Genomic DNA, 14982 nt, shown 5'->3' with positions numbered 1-14982 from the left:
AGATTGCTTTAGGTAATATAGACATTTTAACTATGTTTATTCTTCCAATCCACGTGCATGGGATATCTTTCCATTTCTTTATGTCATCATGGATTTCTTTCAATAATGTCTTGTAGTTCTCATTGTATAGGTCTTTCACCTCCTTGGTAAGATTTATTCCTAGGTAATTTATTCTTTTTAATGCAATTGTAAATGGTATTATCTTTTTGAGCTCTCTTTCTGTTAGCTCATTATTAGCATACAGAAATGCAACTGATTTTTGTAGATTGATTTTGTACCCTGCAACTTTGCTGTAGTTGTTGATTATTTCTAATAGTTTTCCAATGGATTCTTTGGGGTTTTCTATATATAAAATCATGTCATCTGCAAATAGTGAGAGTTTCACTTCTTCGTTACCTATTTGGATTCCTTTTATTCCTTTTTCTTGCCTAATTGCTCTGGCCAAAACCTCCAGTCCTATGTTGAACAGGACAGGTGAGAGTGGGCAGCCCTGCCTCGTTCCTGTTCTCAGAGGAGTGGCTTTCAGTCTTTCCCTATTGAGTATGATGTTGGCTGTGGGTTTGTCATAAATAGCCTTTATTATGTTGAGGTACTTTCCTTCTATTCCCATTTTGTTGAGAGTTTTTATCATAAATGGATGCTGTATCTTGTCAAGTGCCTTCTCTGCGTCTATTGAGACGATCATGTGGTTTTTATTCTTTGTTTTGTTGATGTGATGTATCATGTTGATTGGTTTGCGGATGTTGAACCATCCCTGCATCCCTGGTATAAATCCCTCTTGATCATGGTTTATGATCTTTTTAATGTATTTTTGTATTCGGTTTGCCAATATTTTGTTGAGGATTTTTGCATCTATGTTCATCAGTGATATTGGAGTGTAATTTTCTTTCTTTGTATTGTCTTCATCTGGCTTTGGTATCAGGGTGATGTTGGCCTTGTAGTATGATTTAGGAAGTGTTCCATCTTCCTCTATTTTTTGGAATAGTTTGAGAAGGATGGGTATTAAATCTTCTTTGAATGTTTGGTAAAATTCACTGGAGAAGCCATCTGGCACTGGACTTTTATTTTTTTGGGGAGGTTTTTGATTACTATTTCAATCTCTTTACTTGTGATTGGTCTATTCAGATTCTCCATTTCTTCTTGGTTCATTTTTGGGAGGTTGTATGAGTCTAAGAATTTATCCATTTCTTCTAGATTGTCCAATTTGTTGGCATATAATTTCTCATAGTATTCTCTTATAATCCTCTGTATTTCCGTGGTATCCGTTGTAATTTCTCCTCTTTCATTTCTAATTTTATTTACTTGAGCCTTTTATCTTTTTTTCTTAGTAAGCCTGGCTAAGGGTTTGTTGATTTTGTTTATCTTCTCAAAGAACCATGTCTTTGTTTCATTAATCCTTTCTACTGTTTTTTGGTCTCAATATCATTTATTTCTGCTCTGATATTTATTATTTCTCTCCTTCTGCTGGCTTTGGGCTTTGTTTGTTCTTCTTTTTCTAGTTCTGTTAGGTGTAATTTAAGGTTGCCTATTAGGGCTCTTTCTTGTTTGTTAAGGTGGGCTTGTATCGCTATGAGTTTCCCTCTCAAGACTGCTTTTGCTGCATCCCATATGGTTTGGTATGGCAGATTTTCATTTGTGTTTGTTTCTAGATAGTTTTTGATTTCTCCTTTAATTTCATCAATGATCCATTGGTTGTTCAGTAGCATATTGTTTAATCTCCACATTTTTGCCACTTAGCCAGTTTTTTTTTCATGGTTCATTTCCAGTTTCATAGCATTATGGTCTGAAAAGACGCTTGTTATGATTTCAATCTTCTTAAATTTATTGAGGCTTGCTTTGTTCCCCAACATATGATCTATCCTTGAGAATGTTCCATGTGTGCTTGAGAAGAATGTGTAGTCAGCTGTTATTGGATGGAGTGCTCTGTATATGTCTACTAGGTCCATCTCGTTCAGTTTTTCATTTACGTCTACTATTTCTTTCTTGATTTTTTGTCTGGATGATCTATCGATTGATGTAAGTGGGGTATTAAGATCCCCTACTATTATTGTGTTGTTGTTAATGTCTCCTTTTAGGTTTGTTAATAGTTGCTTTATGTACATTGGTGCTCCTGTGTTGGGTGCATATATATTTTTAAGTGATATGTCTTCTTGGTGGTGTGTCTCTTTTATCATTATATATTTCCTTTCTTTGTCTTTCTTAACCTGTTTTATCTTGAAGTCTACTCTGTCTGATATGAGTATGGCGACACGTGCTTTCTTTTCTTTGCCATTAGCTTGGAGTATTGTCTTCCATCCTTTCACTCTGAGCCTGTGCTGGTCTTTAGTGCTGAGATGTGTTTCCTAGAGGCAGCATATTGTTGGGTCTTGCTTTTTAATCCATCCTGCCACTCTGTATCTTTTGATTAGAGAGTTCAATCCATTTACATTTAAGGTAATTATTGATATATGAGGGCTTAATGTTGCTGTTTTGTCACTTATTTTCTGGTTCTTTTGCATTTCCTTTGTTTCTTGTCCCATTTGTTTCGGACTGTTAATTCAGTTTGGTTGTTCTGTCTTATGAGTCTTCTAGTTTTCTCTTTGTTTATCATATGTGGTTTTGTTTTGAATATTTGTTTAGTGGTTACCTTGAGGTTTGTGTAAAAAATCTTGTGTATGAGATAGTCCATTATCTGATGGCCTCCTATTTCCTTATACTAAGTCAATTCAATCACTTTCTTCTTCCCCTTCTAAGTAGTTCTTGTTATATCTTATTCTATCTTGTGTTGTGGCTGTGTGTTTACAGTGATGAGGTTAAATTTATTTTTGGTGAATTCCTTCCTTTAATCTTTGATTTTAGTGTTTAAGTGGTTGCTAACCTATACCGGTAAAGATCTACTATTTTTCTGAGTTTATCTACCTATTTTTCTCCTTGCTCCAAGCTTTGTATTCCCTTTCTCTTCTTTTTTCAGGCCTGAGGGCCTTCTTGAGTATTTCTTGTAGTGGGGGTCTCGTGGCCATGAACTCCCTTAGCTTTTGTTTATCTGGGAGAGTTACTATTTCTCCATCATATTTGAAGGATATTTTTGCTGGATAGAGTATTCTTGGCTGAAAGTTTTTGTCTTTCAGTATTTTGAATATATCATTTCAGTCTCTCCTAGCCTGTAAAGTTTCTGTTGAGAAATCCACTGAGAGCCTGATGGGAGTTCCTTTGTAAGTTATTTTTTGTTTTTGTCTAGCTGCCCTTAATATTGTTTCTTTGTCATTGACTCTGGCTAGCCTTACCACTAGTTGTTGTGGAGAGGGCCTTTGCCTGTTGATATATTTAGGTGACCTGTTGGCTTCACTTACTGGTATTTCCTGCTCCTTCCCCAGATTTGGGAAATTCTCAGCTATTATTTCCTTGAATAGGCTCTCTGTTCCTCTTTCCCTCTCCTCTCCCTCAGGAGTACCTATAATTCTTATGTTACATTTCCTAATAGAGTCAGATATTTCTCGGAGACTTTCTTCATTTCTTTTTAGTGTTCGTTCTCTCTCCTCTTCCATCTGGAGCATATCTGCATTCCTATCCTCTAAAATGCTAATTCTTTCCTCCATATTGTCAGCTCTGTTCTTTAAAGATTCCAGATTCTCCTTTATCTCCTTCATTGTGTTCTTCATCTCCATCAGCACTGATTGGTTTTTCTTTATGATTTCAATCACTTTTGTGAAGAAACTCCTAATCTCATTGAATTGTTTGTCTGTGTTGTCTCATATTTCATTGAGTGTTTTTATGATAGCTATTTTGAAATCTCTGTCATTTAGATTATGCATTTCTGCATCTTCAGGGTTGTTTTCTGGGGGCTTGTCATTTTCCCTCTGGTCTGGTGATTTCATGTATTTTTGCATTGTGGTTCCTGTGTTGGCTTTGTTTTTCCTCATCCTGGAAATCTCTGGTTGCAATTTCCACCCGCCACCACTGTGTGGTGGTAAAGGGCTGTGTAATCTAAGCCCCCTGTGCTCTGCGCGGTTTTTCTGCTGCAATCCGCTGGTCAGATTGTTTGGTCTGGTCCTCCGTGGATTGCTTGGTCTGGTCTGGTCGGCTGAGCTGCAGGGTCCAGTTTGTGGATAGGTAGGGGCTCTTTCTTTTTCCCTCTGGGTCCCTGGTCTGGGGGGCTTCTCATTAGTCCCTCATTATCTGCTCTCTGGCGTGCTCAGATGTTGATGGTAGCCTTGTGGCTCTTCTAGTCCTCTATGTGGGAGTTTCCCACTGGCTGAGAGAGCCCAAAGAGCTACGGTTTCCCCGCAGAGGGCCGCCCCTCCCCCATCTCTGGGAGCTGCAGGGACCGGGATCGCTGATCTGATGTGCAGGGAGAGGAGTTCTCCTTACCTCTCCCCACTTCCTCCGGGAGCCCAACACATTCCACTCTCAGATGTGCAGCAGTGTGGATCTTTCCTATCTAGCTTTTCACTGTCTGGGATTCCGTTGTTGGTGTGTGACTGTTCCTTTTGTTGTATCTTATCGGGAGAAGAGTTCATGGGAAAGCTCACTCCGCCATGATGCTGATGTCACTCCTGTTTATTTTTTTTTTGGTGAGGAAGCTTGGCTCTGAGCTAACATCTGTTGCCCATCTTCCTCTTTTTGCTGAAGAAGATTGGCCCTGGGCTAACATCTGTGCCCATCTTCTTCTATTTTTTTCATTTGTGGGATGCCACCACAATATGGCTTGATAAGTGATATGCCGGTCTGTGCTCAGATTTGAACCTGCGAACCTCGGGCAGCTGAAGCAGAGCATGTGAACTTAACCACTACACCACCATGGCAGCCCCCTTTAAAACTTATCTTAATTCTAATTCTAATCCAGAATTTTTTATCATTATAAGTTTAATTTTGAAACAGAAAAGAAAAAGGGTGGATTAGGCAAATAAATACTGGGAGTAAAATATTGAAACTTTTGAGAACCTGAAATTCCAAATATTTCAAAGGAAGCAATTATATAAAATCTGAATTTAAAACTGAAATAAATATTGGAGACCATTAGATAATTTGATTTAAACAATTCTTTATTTACAGTACAGAGAGGGCCAGAGAGGTGAGATTAAAAAAAAAAAAAACTGGCCCAAAGTCACAGAGAAAGTTAATGATAGAGATTGAACTACATCCTGCCTTCATGTTTCTTCTACTGGTGTGATAATTGTATGTTATTCTTATCTATCCAATAAAGTGTTACCCAAGGAATTCTGACTAATAAAATTTAAATAGTTTAACTCATCTCCACATATTTTGTATTTTTAGTATATTTTCTTTAAAATATTCTTAAATTATTTTCATTAATTCATGCAATTTTCTTATAAATTGATCAATGCTGGCTAAATTTAAATACAAAATAAAGTGGAATATCCCAATATTCCAATATTTTAAAAGAAATATGTTTTATGTGGTTGTTGCATTTTCTTTAAAATACAGTACTTTCCATACTGAGTTCCAAAGTATATGCAAATTTCAATGCATTTACTGGATATTCTTTTTTTTTGGAGGGGGCAGTTAGTAGTCATGGAGAATCTAAATGTAATAACAACAGAAAATGGCATCCTGTCATACTGAAATTCTAAAGATTCTATGTAAATATTAAGTATGCTTAAAGAGCACTGGAAAAGTGGATACCTTTCCAAATTTTTTTCCTTACAGTGCAGTAGTTTGCTAGGGCTGCCATAACAAGGTCCAACAGACTGGGTGCTTAAACAACAGAAATTTATTTTCTCACAATTCTGGAGGCTAGAAGTCCAAGATCAAGGTGTTGACAGGGTTGATTTATTCTGAGGCCTCTTTCCTTGGCATATAGATAGCCATCTCCTCCCTGTGTCTTCTCATGGTCTTTCCTCTGTGCCTATCTGTGTCCTAATTTCCTTTGCTTATAAGGACACCAGTCACATTAGTCTAGAGCCCACCCATATGATCTCATTTTAGCTTATTTGTCTCTTTAAAGGCCCTATCTCCAAATACAGTCACGTTCTGTGATACTGGGGATTAAAAATTCAACATATGAATTTGGGGGAGGACGTAATTCTGCCTATTAGAGACTGTTTCTCAGATAGTGTGAACATTTGCTTCAAAATTGTTATCTGTCAATGGTATCACAATTTCCCAAAAGGATAATATCTAGAGGGAGGTCTGAGCATTTTAAAAATCATCCACTTTCACCTTTTATGATTATATCAATATTGCATGGCATTGGTTCTATTGGGGTTCATATTGCAGGCTTCCAATTGAATTTATGTTGTTAGCATTTGGCTTTCATGGTAAGAATTTTCAAAAAAACTTTCTTGAGACCTACTGAGCTAGAAACTAATGTGTGTGTCTGTGTGTTTGTGTATTTGTGTGTGTACATATAGTTTTTGCCTCTGTTCAAATCCGTATTTTTCTTCCACCCACATTCATCCAGAATGTGTATCACCAGTACTTATTTTCTAATCCCAAAGCATACACTTTTGTGCCACCTTACTATTGTGACCCTTCAAATTTTGGCTCCTAAATTGCTTCTTTAAAGAATCCTTTCCTGGGCATCTTCCCATGCTACTTTAATTTATGATTTATATACAATATACCTCTCAATACTTATTATAATTAATTAATTGTGGATACATTTATTCATTTACTGTCTATCTCCCCTACTAAGTGATAAACTCCATGAGGGCAGAGATCCTGTTTTATTTCCTATCACATATCCAGTACCTGGGACAGAGCAGAACTCAATACTTATTTTTCAATGAATTATGGAAGATGGAAAGAAGGGAGTTCACACAACACCTTGAGAAAGTGGAGGGCTCTTTAGACAAAGAAATGATGACAGGTTGATACACAACTGGGTCTATTCTCTATGGCTATGGCCTGGGAATGCAAAATCACTCATAAAATAAATTTACTAGTCCAGTGTGCCCCAAATTTAGTTATAAGAAAATATGTGGAACCCTTAATTAATATACTCCTTTCCTTGAATATTTGACATCAGGCAGGACTAGGGAATTTGTATTTTAATAGGCACCCTAGATAATGTTTATTTCATTAGGAAATTTTAAGCCTAAGTAAAACAAACAAAACTTCAAATTCAGAGAACAACTCAAAAGAAAAAATCATAGAAACAAAAACTTGTTAAATTAATTATAGAAACGTGAAAAGCTTTTATTTTCTTTATTTTGACAATCCATTTGAAAATATTTAAGAATTTTCTTTTATATATTATTCATATATGCAAAATTACTTATTGTAATACAACCCAATGGCAGAATTTTTAAAATAATAAACGTTTTTTGTTTGGGAATATTTTTAGATTTACAAAAAAGTTGCAAAGATAGTACAGATAATTCCAAATACCCCTTATCCAACTTCCCATAATGTTAACATTTTGCATAACTTTGAGTTACAGTCAAAACTAAGAAATCAACATTGGTACAATGTTATTAACTAAATTATGAACTCCATTCACATTTTATGAGCTTTTCTGCAAATGAACTCTTTTTCTACTCCAAGATCCCATCCAGGACATAACAGTGCATGTAGTCTTCATATCTCCTTAATCTCCTCCAATCTTTACATTTCCTCTGACTTTCCTTGTTTTTCCTGACCTTGACAGATTTGAGGAGTACTGGTCAGTTGTTTTGCAGAATGTCCCTCAATTTGGATTTGTCTGATGTTTGTCTCATGATTAGACTGGGGTTATGGGTTTTTCTTGGAGGAGGACCACAGAAATAAAGTGCCTTTCTCATCATATCATATCAGGGGTACATGATATTAATATGACTTAGCCCAGGTGATGATAGTCTTGATTACTTGGTCAAGGTCATGTCTACAAGGTTTTTTTTACTATTATGTTTCTGTTAATCACTTTTTATTCTCTATTCTTTGGAAGCAAGTGATTATGTCCAGCTCACTCAAGGGAGGGAGGAGGATTAAACTCCACCTCCAGGGGGATGAGTATCTACATATATTATTTGGAATTCTCCTGTAAGGAAGATTTGCCCCTTCTCTCCTATTATATCCAGTAGGAGATATTTAACATGGAGGAAATGGAAATCTGTTTGGCTGTTTCATCATTTGCTTCTAAGAATAATCTGTACTTCTACTTTACTTTCAGTACACATTTATAAACTAAGTCCTCTTTACTCTAAATTGCACATATTCAGAATTTTTCCTTTTCATTCTCATGAGTTACATTTGCTGAATGTTTGTTTTTTTTAACCAAAAGCAAATGAAAAGACAAATTTTCTGGTACTGAAAGATAGATGCTGTGTAGAGATTTTTATTTCACCGAGTGTAAAGTCAAATACAATATTTTAATAAAAATAAATGAACCAAGGGAATAAGAAAAATGAGTTTTCTGAAAGTTACCCCTGGACATTTGGCAAATATTTCATTTTATTATGCCAAAACCGACTATAGTGTCAGCAAGTTATTTAAAATGCTAATATGAGATAAGAAGTTGGTTGAGGTTGTAGGTCTACCCACATAGTTAATTAATTTATTAATTAATGGTAAATTATAGAGTGTTTCATTATAATATTTTTGGTAGAAAATTTATAGCTACTACACGTCTGACACTTTTATATGTGTCAATTAATTCCCAATTGAATAATGACCTAGTCTATAACTGAGGATATTCCCAAATAATCAAAAGTAAAACACAAAGAAAAAAACTGAGAATTATAATTTTTGGAAAGCTGTTAGAATAAATTAATTTGTGTCTTAATTACCACTATAAAGCATTTCCCTTGTAACCTAATCTGTATGTTCCCCACACCCATCTTCTCCCACACTAACTGTGTCTAAAGAATATTTCTTTCAAAGTTAACTGAAGAATCTTCTTTTAGAAATATGTGTGATGGCTTTGTTGGGAGTTTTAAGAGAAAGCACAAGTGAGAAACATAGTGAGATAGTAAACAGAGTTTTCCCTTTTTGTTCCTACTACTATTTAAAAATATACCTGGCTCCTTCACATTACTGAAAGGCAGGCCCTGGATTCCTAAGGAATTCTGGCTAAAGACCCTGTCTTTGAATGTTTGATAACCACTCCAGCTACTCATAACTCAAACCTTGTCTGTTAGATCAGAAAATAATACTCTATAGCAGGGATTGGCAATCACAGCTTGCAGGACAAATCACACACCACCTGTTTTGTAAATAAAGTTTTATTGGAATACCGTCATACTCATTTATTTACTATTATCTATGACTGCTTTCCCATTACACCTGTAAAGTTGTGAAGTTGTGACAAAGTTCCTCTGACCCACAAAGCCTAAAATATTTACTGTCTGGCTCTTTACAGAAAAAGTTTGCTGCGCCTGCTCTGTATACTTAACTAACACCAAAATGAAATTTAAATCTCAATCTATATTACCTTTTAACCTTTTCTTAAGTGCAAAATGCAGTCTCTTTTGATCATTTTAAGAAAAATGTTTAAATAAAAATTAAAATATTTTTCAGGAAAAATGATCATACAGAATTTTTACAATTAAACTTACAGCTATAAATATCTGTGAATATGTGTATAATTTCCACAAATGTCTTGAGTGTAGCATAAATAGTAAGAAGACTCCCTATGCCATGTGAATTTGGCGTTTAGCATTTGCTACTACCTCTTCAACTTCTGCTTGGCTCTTCTGGAACATGAGAAATTAAAAAACAATAACTCACAGATTTGCAGCCCAAGATGCTGTATATGATAATAGTTTAGAAATAAAACCAGTTGCCTCTCGTATAAAATGTAAAAATGAGCCATGAATTGGTTTATTAATATCCAGACTATTGTTTCCTAACAGTAAAATAAAAGCTTAAGGAAAAAAATGAGAGAAGTAATGCTGTATATTCATTCTCTTCTTTATAAAGGAGGCATAATATCGCAAATTGAAATTGTTTTAATAGAATTCATCATTTGTTTTACTTTCACAATTAGTTGGCTTTGAGGAATTTTCATCTATCAGAGTCTTAGAGTGAATTAATAGTATTTTTGCTATCTAAAACAAGAAACTTTTTTTAATATGATAAAGTTATTATGCTATTAACAACCTCAAATGACAAGAACTAAAAAAGAAAGCTTGTTTCTTATAATAATATTATAATTTTAAAAACAAATAAGATTTATGTCTTCTAATCTATTTTAAAGCCTAAATCTTGTTTTCAACTCTTTACATTTCTTTTGGTTTTTTTTCCAGCCACAATCAAAAATTTTGCAAAGCAAACCAGCTTGAACATAAGGCACTAGTAATATAATTTGACCATCTGACATGTACTATCATTTAACCAGTGGACAGAAGGGAACATTCTTGGAAGTCATTTAAATTACACATATACTTCCCTTAACAACTCTGTGTACATTTATCTATGAGTATCTTCCTGGTATTACTGCATATCTGTGTGTCTCATTAGATTGCTCAAATTTGCATATAAGTAAGCCAATAGAATTTTGAGAGTCAAGTGATTCAATAGTAACGTGAAAGATTATGCAATGATAGAAGTAAGAGAAGAGTTATACTGACTCAAGCCAGGTTATTATAAATATTAATTATATTCTAAGAGATATGAAAGTAGAGTAATTTTCAGTTCTTTTTAAAATGTCTGCTATCAGTTTGACTATCAGGGATATGTTCTTCCATTTTAAGGCAAAGTTTCTACTTTTAATTATTAGTGAACATTTACCTAGAATCAGATTGCATTCCATCAGTACAGTCCTAGGTGTTCCTTATTTTAAAGTTCAAAATTAGAAACAGTTCAATAGTGAATATCCAACTGTGTTGATCAAAGAGAAAATGTTGCTTGAAAATATCCATATGGCTTCAGTGTTGGCACATGATTGTTAAAACATGTTATTGAAATTCAGATGAAATAATATCCCACAATCAATTAAATATTAAGAATGATATTCACTTTTTTATTGTGTATGTAGAATAAAAAGTTCAGCATCAATATATTTTCCATTAAAATGATGTGAGATTCAAATGATATGATATATGTCAAAACTAATTGAAAACTGTGTCTATCTTTAAGCAACAAAAGCGTTCATCCCAAAATTTAAGCTACAAAATATTATGACCTCAACCTCAAGGATTTCCTGATAAAATGTGTTTAGGTATTGCAATTGTCAATCTAGGATTAAAGAAAAATATCCATAAATTATGTCTGTATGTTTACTTTTGATGACATCTTTTTAATGGAAAATAAGACCATTCCAAGAGAGAAAGCTTCAAATTCTGATTACAAATAGAACATTAATGTTGTTAATTTTGTTGTGCTTTGAAGATTTTCTCAAATCTTAGTTTGAAGACTCTATAGGCTTAAAGGCTTAAAAGTTAATTCAAAATTCTCACTAGGTAGATTTGCAGCCTTTCACGATTCAAATTAATGCATATAGGAGATGAGAAGCAACAGGCTATTTTGTAAAATATTGATTTGTCTTATGTCTTAATGTCTTCTATTTTAATTTACTGAGCTGTGGTGTAAATGGTTTCATATTAGTAAACCTTTCCCCCCTTTAGGCCTTAGAGAGACTGAATGTCTATGTTTTTTCTACCGAAGTATTGCTTTTAATGAAATACTCAGGAATGAAGTAGTAATCTATAACCTAAAAAAATTTTAAAAGCCTCACCCAAGTGCATATACTTCCACACCTTCATATTGGAAGTTCAGTACTGCTACTGCTAAAGTTCTACAATTAAAGGTGCATTACTGTATCTTCCAAACCAAAGTCTATCATAACTTCAGTGTAGTAGGCTAAGACCATCAGCTAAATTAGACTGTGAAAATATTTTTAATTTTCAGAAAAGCATCAGCCACTAATTTCAAAGGTACATGATGTTTTAATATCAGAAATATATAATTATGACATTATGCAATTCACGTATGTTAATTTAGCTATACCAAAGAATCTATTACCTCTACGTTTTGTGGCTCTATAATTGTATCCTGCCTTCCTGACTTTAATGGAACAAATTATATATCAAAGAACAGCATAATTTGAGATAATAATCTTTGGGGGAAGTATGAACAGCATCTCATTGTTAACTGAATTATATCTCCTTTTGTAACATTTGGACCATGCACTTTCATAAAGCTAAAATTGCATTTGACTTCATTTAGAGAATAACTATACCATTGCAAATACTTGCATATTTGTCCTAGAGTTTACCTAAAGTCTCTTTTAATTTGGTTAAGAATTTCTTTTAGGTAAAGTAAATAAGTTCTTAGGCATGGAAATCAAGACAAGCTGTGTTTTGAACTGAAGGTGATTTTGAATCTTAGGGTTACAGATTAAGAGAAAATTAAGCTTGTCCACAGCTTGCTTGTATTAGAGTTTCAGTGAAAACATCAAAAAACAATCCTTCTAGGGTATTTAGTAAATATATCTAATTAAGTTGGCTATATTTCATAGGTCTCATTTTCACTCCTTACAAAATGAAAGAAAGCAGATCCTTTATGAGGAAATCAGGCAAAGAACCTCTCACAAATATGTCATGTCCTGATAGAGAACAGGTTCTGGTGGAACAGAACAAGGACTACTCTTATACTTTTGCTTGAAGATTATCATGTTTATAATCATTATTCTAAAAAATATCAAGAGTTATACTATGATATATGTAATGAATTCAAGAAAACATGTTCATAATAAAAAAATCTGCAAGTTGAAGTTTATTTGACCATTAGTTGACAAAAGGGGAAATATATTTAATCATAAGGATGGACATAATCTTTATATATAACACTAATCATTTAACATAATGTTAATGTGGGCTTACTGTATTAAAAATTTTATGTGCAAGGTTTAATTTATTAGTTTTACAATAACTATATGAGGTAGTTACTAAAATTTTCTCCCTTTAGAGATAAAGAAACAAGTACAAGTGGAAAGTATACCTGCCTAAGATACACAACTATTAAGTTCAGGCAGTAGGAATTTCAGAATGAAGCACTGAACTTGCCCCTCCATAAAAAGAACAAAACACTACTGACAAAACTAAAATTTTTAGAACTCTGAAACATAACCAAAGGCTTGCAAAAACCTGAGAAACATTTATTCAAGTAAAACTGCTAGATCATCAGCATGATTGTGTGAGAGGACCCTTTTGTCTCTCTCCTTCAACCTACAGTGAGTAAAATATCCACAACCTAACAAGCCTATATTGCATAACACACCAGGACGCTGGAAAGATTCACACATCAATACATACAAAGATGGGTAGATTGGAGCTCATAGAGGAGGCTAAACAGGGAAATAGCAGGTGCAGAGCTCTGTGATTCTGGGACCCCAGCTGTGGTTCAGAGCCTGGTAGCAGTGGCAGAGGTACACATAGGACTCTGATATCTCAACTGCAGCAATGCTTGTGGCCACAAGATAACAAATAATGGTTGAGACAGTGCCTCACAAACTGAGGTCCCCACCCTCCTCCTCTCTCTGCCACAGCAGAGGAACTTCCATCCCAGGTAATCCCAGACACGGCGGAGGCATCAGCTGTCCCTTTACCCCTGGTGGAAGCGTCATTGATCACAGTTATACCAGCAACAACAAGGCATCAGTGACCCCTAGAAATGCATGGAACAATGATAAGAGTATCGGCAACATCCCAAATAGAGGCAGTGGAGAGTGGAATGTGCAGATCCTCAAATATAGCCAGAGGCAGCTCAGGTAAGAGAAATCAAAAACTAGTGCTATAGTGCCACCTACTGAAAAACAAAAGAAAGGCTTTTAATCTCCATAGGATTGAAAAGTTTGAATCAAAACAAACAAAACTAGACCTAAATAAAAAAAGGTTTTTGCTACAAAAAATGTGCTGGCAGAGGAATAACTCAGCAAGTACCAAAAAAAACCATCACGTCACAAAAATAAAACAGCTGTCCAGAAACCAAACATAAGGTCATGGAAGATTGTGACCTAACTGATAAAGAATTCAAAATAGCTGTGATGAAGAAACACAACAAGAAAACTCAGAAAGGCAGTTCAATGAGCTCACCAATAAAATCAATGAAGAGAAAGAATACTTTACAAATAGATTGAAATTCAGAAAGAGGACCAAACAGAAATTCTGGAGCTGAAGAACTCAATAAATGAGATGAAGAATGCATTAGAAAGCATTGGAATAGAGTATATCTTATGAAAGAGAGAATTAGTGAGTTCAAAGAAAGACACCTAGAAATGATGCATATAGAAGAGGAGAGAGCACTAAGACTTAAAAAAATGTAGAAATTCTATGAGAATTATCTGATTCTTTTAGAAAGGGCAACAAAAGTGTAATGGGTATCCCAGAAAAAGAAGAGAGAGAGAAAGGAGCCAAGAGCTTATTTAAAGAAATAATAAAGATCTTTCCAAAACTTAGGAAGGAACTGGATATACAAATTCAGGAAGCTAATAGAACACTAAATAATATCAATGCAAAAAGACCTTCTGTAATAAAAATGATAATTAAACTGTCAAAAATCAATGACAAAAAAAGAATACTAAAAGCAGCCAGGGACTGAAAAAAAAAATAACCTACAAGGGAATCCCCATTAGGCTATCAGCAGATTTCTAGGAAGAAACCTACAGGCAAGGAGAGAGAGGAAAGATATATTCAAAATATTGAAAGATAAAAACTGTCAGCCAAGAATATTTTATCCAGCAAAGTTATCTTTCAGATATGGGGAGAAATAAAGTCTTTTCCAGACAAACAAAAGCTGAGGGAGTCCACTATCACTATATCTGCCTTATAAGAAATGTTGAAAGGAGCTTTATTACTTGAAACAAAATGGCAAAGGTACACAAAGCTTTGAGCAGGATGGTAAATAGACAGAATCAGAAAATTGAAGCTCTATGTCAAAATAGAATAGTATACAGTTAATTATAACTAAAGGTTAAAGGGAAAGGAAGTATTAAAAATAACTGTAGAGTACGGCCTGGTGGTATAGTGGTTAAGTTCATGCACTCCGCTTCATGATCCTGGGGTTTGCTGGTTGGGATCTCAGGCATGGACCTACACACCACTCATCAAGCTATGCTGTGGCGGC

This window comes from Ceratotherium simum, chromosome X, assembly GCF_057802395.1.
Source record: "Ceratotherium simum simum isolate JZ-2026a chromosome X, ASM5780239v1, whole genome shotgun sequence".
Lineage (NCBI taxonomy): Eukaryota > Metazoa > Chordata > Mammalia > Perissodactyla > Rhinocerotidae > Ceratotherium > Ceratotherium simum.
This window is presented reverse-complemented; position numbering follows the sequence as displayed.